The sequence below is a fragment of the Rousettus aegyptiacus genome, unplaced genomic scaffold (genome assembly GCF_014176215.1).
Source record: "Rousettus aegyptiacus isolate mRouAeg1 unplaced genomic scaffold, mRouAeg1.p scaffold_m13_p_16, whole genome shotgun sequence".
NCBI lineage: Eukaryota > Metazoa > Chordata > Mammalia > Chiroptera > Pteropodidae > Rousettus > Rousettus aegyptiacus.
The window spans coordinates 26,568,561-26,575,371 of NW_023416291.1; the positions used below are offsets into that span (position 1 = coordinate 26,568,561).

The 6,811-nt window shown below is 35.8% G+C and overlaps 1 pseudogene; it reads right to left on the minus strand.

Annotated features, from left to right (window-relative positions):
- Nucleotides 1–4,844: 4,844 nt before the first annotated feature.
- LOC118612803 lies at nt 4,845–4,963 on the minus strand (annotated as a pseudogene).
- Nucleotides 4,964–6,811: the final 1,848 nt, after the last annotated feature.

Genomic DNA, 6,811 nt, shown 5'->3' on the forward strand with positions numbered 1-6,811 from the left:
GCCGAAAGTTTATTTCTCTTAGTTTTCTCTCTTCAAGTCAGTCAACTTATCATCCATTGAATAAATTGCCTTTGTCTTTTGTCTCTGTATTTACATTTTGTAGCCAAATTTCCTGGCCAGATGCTAGCACTTTCCATCTCTTTCTCCATATTTGGATGTAAACATAAAAAAGCATGACGCCATTTTGAGTACATTGGTGCAGTAAAATGAATCAGATTTATAATAGCTATAGCATTTTCTTGGAAGGTGTGTTGTAATCAAGAGGAAACAGAATGTGCTTTCAACATATTTTGGGAATTTTAAAAGAAATATGACAGTAATAGGCAAAGTATTTTACATTGTACTCTGGACAACTATGTGCACTAAAAATTATCTCCTTGATACTGTCATTCATTTCACCACTGCATTATAAACAACCTGAGGTCAGGGCAGAGATGTACCTATCTTTGTATGACTTGTATGCATGAATTCATTTTTTCATTTACTATACTAATAATTATTAAAGACCTATCATGTGCTAGATACACAATACCAGTCCCTACACAATACCAGTCCCTGAGGAGTTTACAGTCTAATGAGAGATCTGAGATCTGTCAGTATTTCACTGTGGCTATGGCATAGGCTACAGAATGACAACTTGAAATGAGGCTAAAAAGATAGCCAGGGGTTGTATTGTGAAGGGCCTTTCTTGCTATGCTAAGGAGTTTGGATTTTATTTTGAGGTTTCATTGGAGATCTTAAACAGGGGAGGAACTTGATCATATTGTGTGTTAGAAAGATAAACCTTCTAGCAGGTTGGAATTAGATTGAAAGGGAGCAAGAGTGGAGAATAGTGGTGAGTTCAAAGAGGAGGTTGTTGAATTAGACTGAGAAGAAATGATGGACAACTCACAAGTCCCTATTTGGGCTAACAGATGGGAGAGTGATTCATTTTGATTCTGCATTCAGAAAAAAAAATGATGTATATCATTTTATTGTGGGATATGAAGGAGACAGATATGTGTTCCAAACTAAAATTAAGGGTTTCCAGATTCAGGTTTCTAGTAAGAAGTAGTACATAGGATTGTAGAGTTTAGGAGATAACCCTGTGCTAGGGGAAGTATAATTTAGGAGCCATCATCCGTGGATGGTAGTTGATGGGAATAGATGTCTTATTAAAAGGACAATGTAAGTCTGGGGTCATAAAACTTGGACCTTCAGATCAAGTCTGGCCCCACTGCCTATTTCATGAATGAAGTTTTGCAAGAACACAGCTATGCTCATTTTTTTCACACAGTGTGTATGGCTGCTTTCACACAATAGCGAAGTTCTGTTGTTGCAAAAGAGACCCTATGGCCCACAAAGCCTAAAATATTTACCATCTGGCCCTTTATAGAAAAAAATTTCCAAACCCTTGTATGGAGTAATAAAAAACTGACTAAAGTCCAAATGTGGGAAAACACCCACAGTTAAATGAGGGTCAAAGAAAGAAGAATCTTTAAAGGATGCTGGGAAGGGGAGAAATTAACCAACAAAACAGAAAAAGAATGCTTCCAAGAGAGTTAAGTCAGAGACAGCATAATATTGTTTGAAGATTTTAAATAGTGTCTATGAGATTGAACCAAAAAGAAAACTTGATTAGCTCTGCTAAAGCCTTGTTAGTGGGGTATATGCTATAAACATCTATTTCACTGCATATACCCCCCTAAAACTGCTGGTACCACCATTCTTTCATAGAACGTTGGCATTATTTTTGATTTTTATATTTGGCTGTTACCATTTCTCCCATTCTTTCTTATGAATACCCATGAATTCACTCATTTTTTTCTACTCCATTCCTCCTGTCACCACTCTCTCCTGCCCCTAACCTAATCTTATGAATACTGTATCTACTCAATTTTACTTTGCTACCTTAATTTTTTCTCTACTATTTTTTCCTTATTTAAAAATGATTTTATCTTACTATATCCTTTAGGTCTTAAGTGAGTTTGTGAAGGGAAAATAGATTATTATCCCTAACGTTCTTCTAATAATAATCTCACCTGTGGTTTCTTCCTGTATTAGATAGAGTAGTCTAAACATTGTTTTTAAAAAAAATCCCATAGGCTTAACACAATAGAAGTTTATTTTGCAATCATACTAACTGTCTCAGGAGGGTACTCTATGGGGTGTCAGTGATCCAGGGTCCCTTTATCTTGTAGCTCTGCCTATTGTCAATACACTTTCTCCAGAGTTGCTGCTGAAAGGAAGAGAGAGAGAAAGAGAGAGAGTATACATGCTGGTCTTTGTGGGCCAGACCTTAAAGGAAGTCATATCGTTTGCATTCGATTGGCCTGAACTCAGCCACATGGCTACACCTAACTTTATCGGAGGCAGGGAAATGACATTTATCAGTGTGCTCAGGAATAAAAGGAGAACAGATATTGATGACCTCTAGCAATTTTTGCTTTCCTTCTTTTCTAATCTGTCCTGAACCCCACAGCCAGACAAATCTTCCCAAAACCTTACTTTCATGTGCAAATGCTGTCTTACTTCCTGTTCCTTTAATACATCAGCACATTTTTACCTCAAGGCCTTTGTCTTTCTGTTCCCTAAACCTGGAAAGTCCTTCCTCCAGAATTTAGACTTCTTCCCTCAAGTTTTTATTCAAACATTATCTTAGCAGCTGAGAATTCCCTGATTGCTGTATTTAACACTGTAAACCCTCCACCTTAACCTCCTATCACCCTTCACTGCCTTATGTTTCTCCATAGCACCATCAACACACTACGTGTTAATTTTATAATTGCTTCCCCTCTTGCTACTAGAATGTAAGCTCCATGAGGCAGGTACGTTAGTTGTTTTGTTTGCTGCTCTTTTTCCAGAGCCTAGAACAGTTCACGCATAATTGGTATGCTGTAAAAATCTGTTGGCTGAAGGAAGGAATTTCAAAATGCCATGGGAAAATCTTATGATGGTTGATGTCAATGAAAAGCAGAGCAGGGCTATGGGAAGAGGTAGAAGAGAGCCACCTGAGGTCAGACTGTGAAGGAAGCCCAGTGACCTACTCCATGAATACAGGAAGAGTTCTGCAGAACTCTGGGCAGAAGGAAAGCCAAGAACAGGAACCATGTCAGCCTCATATAGGGGCAGAATCTGGCTTTACCCAAAGGCTTGTATCAAAAGAAATGAACCTCCCTAATAATCAAAGAAAATTGAAATAAAAATGTGATTTTTTTTTCATTTTAAAATTTGCTAGACTTTATAAAAACAATTTTTAGTGTAGTCAAGGTTATGGTGAAATTTTCATATAAACTGATATCATTTGTGAGGGAAGTCAGTATCAACTAGAGCCATATTGACATTAATATTCATTGTTCCAGTTAGTACACTCCTAGAAACTTACACTAAGCAAATAATCAGTGAAAAAGATAAAAATGTATAACTGTGGTCATTCATAATATCATTATGTGTAACATAAACAACAATGGAAACAAATGTTCAGCAGAATAATGCTGATTAAGTAAATTATCATATGGTAGAATAGCAAGCAGTCATTAGTCACATTTTAATAGAAATATTTTAGGATATGGGAAAATTCTCACAATGTAGTAGTAAATGAAAAAAGCAGCTTCACAATTAAGAATCTAGATTTTGGAGTCAAACCAACATAGGTTTAAATCTCTATTCTACCATTTACACAGCCTCTAAGCCTCAGTTTCTTCATCTGTAAAGCAGATAATAATACTAATTCTCAGGATTATTTTAAATATTTAAAAAATTATGATTGCAAAGCACTTAACACAGTGCTTGGCATAAAGGAAGCACTACTGAATAGCACCTATTATTACAAAAAATATGACATTTTTCTGTACTACTTTATACTTAATTTTTTAAGTATTTCCCATAAGAGCCTTATTCTTTTTATAATGAGAGAATACATTCTTTTTGAAAATAATAAATATTTGTAGAGCTATTCTCAAGTTTGTGGAGGTGAAAGAAACTTTACTTAGACTCTGGGAATCTCTTACAAATTATACTTTGCTTATAATCTACCATCCTGGTCAAGTGTATTTCAACTGTTTAACATCCTTGTCAAATCATGAGCTAGAAGAATGATACAGCTAGATTTGCCCCAATGTGAATCAAATTTTAGATGATCAATACTCAATTGATAAAAGAGGTAAAATCACTGTCTTTAAGCTACCCAAGGTTTACAAAAAATACTTGTATAACAAAAAAAAAGCGCAAGTAAAGTTTCAAGTCCCACTTCATCTCATTCTGTTATAATCTTATCAGTCTAGGAAAGACAGAGAAAAAAATTGATGTGGATAGAAAATAATCACTTTTAACACTTTAAACATATATCTTAATAGGGGTGGAGATGAAGTCATAACTGGCTAATAATAAAATATTTTGTGATGCTGACATCTAAGGTTGAGATAGAAATAAAATTCCTCCCAGAGTTATCCCAGATTCTATTATTTAGAATTTCCAAGTTATGTCTGTAAGTATATTTAGTGAGAAAATTTTAACTCAGGTCAGTACAACTTTCCTCAGAGAATGGCAATAGTTTGGCAGTCCTCAGTTTTCCTGGACAGTAACAGGTGTCCAGACATCCATAGGTATGTGCCAAGCAGTTGGAGGATCAGGTGAGCTTGGAAACAAGGAAAGGCAAGTAGGAATCACAACTGTGGGATCAGATTGCAGAGTTTGAGTGGGCCTGAAGTAAAGAGTACTTGGAGTCAACCAGCTTTCACAAGAATGCACATGGCTCTGAGAAATTTGGCAGGTAACATGTTGATAGGAAATTGGATGTGCCTTGCCTTGATGTGACAGCCAGTGCCCACCAAGTGCACTCCACCTGAGTTTATGACTTTTTTTTATGCCTACAGCACCTGGTCTTCTTAGATAGTCTCCTATCCAAGTACTAACAAGGCCCCACCCTGCTTAGCTTCCGAGATCAGATGAGATCAGGCGTGTTTAGGGTGGCATGGCTGTAGTCCACCTGAGTTTAGAATGTGAGTATTCCTCCAAGTTAGTACTTCCATGACCAGCAATTTCTGCTTGTACTTGAACAGAAGCCTGACATTGTCACAAGTACTTTAGCATGGATAGTCAGAGAGCTTGATTTTCTTTTCATTTTGGAGATGGCTTCCTGTGAGCTATATCCCCAGGAGTTATTTATTCAATAGCTCTGAAGAGTTGTAAAACTAAATCAAAAGCTCATGTGAGTTTCAAGGTAGGCTTAGTGGGGAAGGGGTCAGATTTAGTCAAGAATATGTGGACTTCCCTAGACACTCCAAGGGAAAGTTAGATCAGTTTCTTGAGAAGTTGTTGTTTGCTAAAATAGTTTATCACATTACATTCGCTTACATGTTAAACACTAGTGGTTAATAATGACCCAGTAAACTTAATTTTCTGTTGCTAAAAGCTCTTTCAACTCTGTAGTTTAAATATAGAATTAAATATGTTTTAAACAAAATCAAATGATATCAATGAATTTAAACCAATTTAATTTAAAGTGTGACCCAGAGAAATGAGAGAGCTAATATTCCCTAAGGTCGATACAAGATATAGATAAAAAAAACATTTCTAGGACATTCTTTCCTATAAAGCAGTCACACTTAAAAACAGGTACTATGAGCAGAAGTATTAAAATTCTTGTGACAAAAGGGAAAAAATAGTGTATGATATCTAAGGAAATTAGAGCCTAGTAAATATGTGGATCTGTTTATCAATCAATTTACTCATTTATACCTTGAACTAAATTGCCCCAGATATAATATGTCTCAGGGTATGGGGTTTAAATTTTTTTATTGGGGCAAAAAAAATCATATAAAATAAAATTTACTATCTTAACCATTTTTAAGTGTTCAGTCGTGTTAAAAATATTCACATTGTTGTGCAACAGATTTCTTGAACTTGTTCATTTTGTGAAACTAAAACTCTATTCACATTAAAAAAACAACTCCTTATTTCCCCCATCCCTACCCCCTGGCAACCCCCACTCTACTTTCTGTTTCTTTACATTAGACTACATTATATACCTCATAGAAGTGGAATCATATAGCATTTGTCTTTTTGTAACTGGCTTATTTCTGTTAGCATGACATTCCTTTTAAGATTCATCCAAGATGTAGTATGTCAGAATTTCCTTCTTTTTTAAGGCTGAATAATATTCATTTCTGTGTACATACCACATTTTCTTTATTCATTCATCCTTTGATAGACATTTAGGTTGTTCTTATATCTTGACTATTGTGAATAGCACTACAATGAACAGAGGAAGTGCTAATATCTTTTCAAAATCTTGCTTTCAAGTATTTTGGATAAATACCAGGGATAGGATTACTGAATCAAGTGGTAGTTTTATTCTTAATATTTTGAGGAACTTCCATATTGTTTTTCATTGGGTATGGGTTTTTTAATACACTTTTCTTCAATCATGCCTCGAAAACATTTAGATCTACAATTTGTTTTCCATTGAGTGAAAGAGAAAAACAAGAGGAATTAGACCCAACTCTGAAAGGAACTAAGAAATTAATCCAAGACAGTAAACCTCAAATGCCTACACTCACTCCCAGAGATTCTCATCTTGATATAAATGCAGGTCCAGGTTTAGAAACCGTTGATCTAGTATTTTACCAAGGCAATTGTCACAACAGACATTGTCACATCTACAACAGGCACAAGTCAGGTGAGGCAAAGGTTAGACAAGGCCCGGTCAGGCAGAGGTCAGACTAACAGGACAGAATTTGGTTCAGGCAATTGGTAGGCGTTGACTCCTTTTTAACAAAATGGCAAGTATCAGGGCAAGCAGAGAACCAAAACAACGGCAGAGTCAGATCTA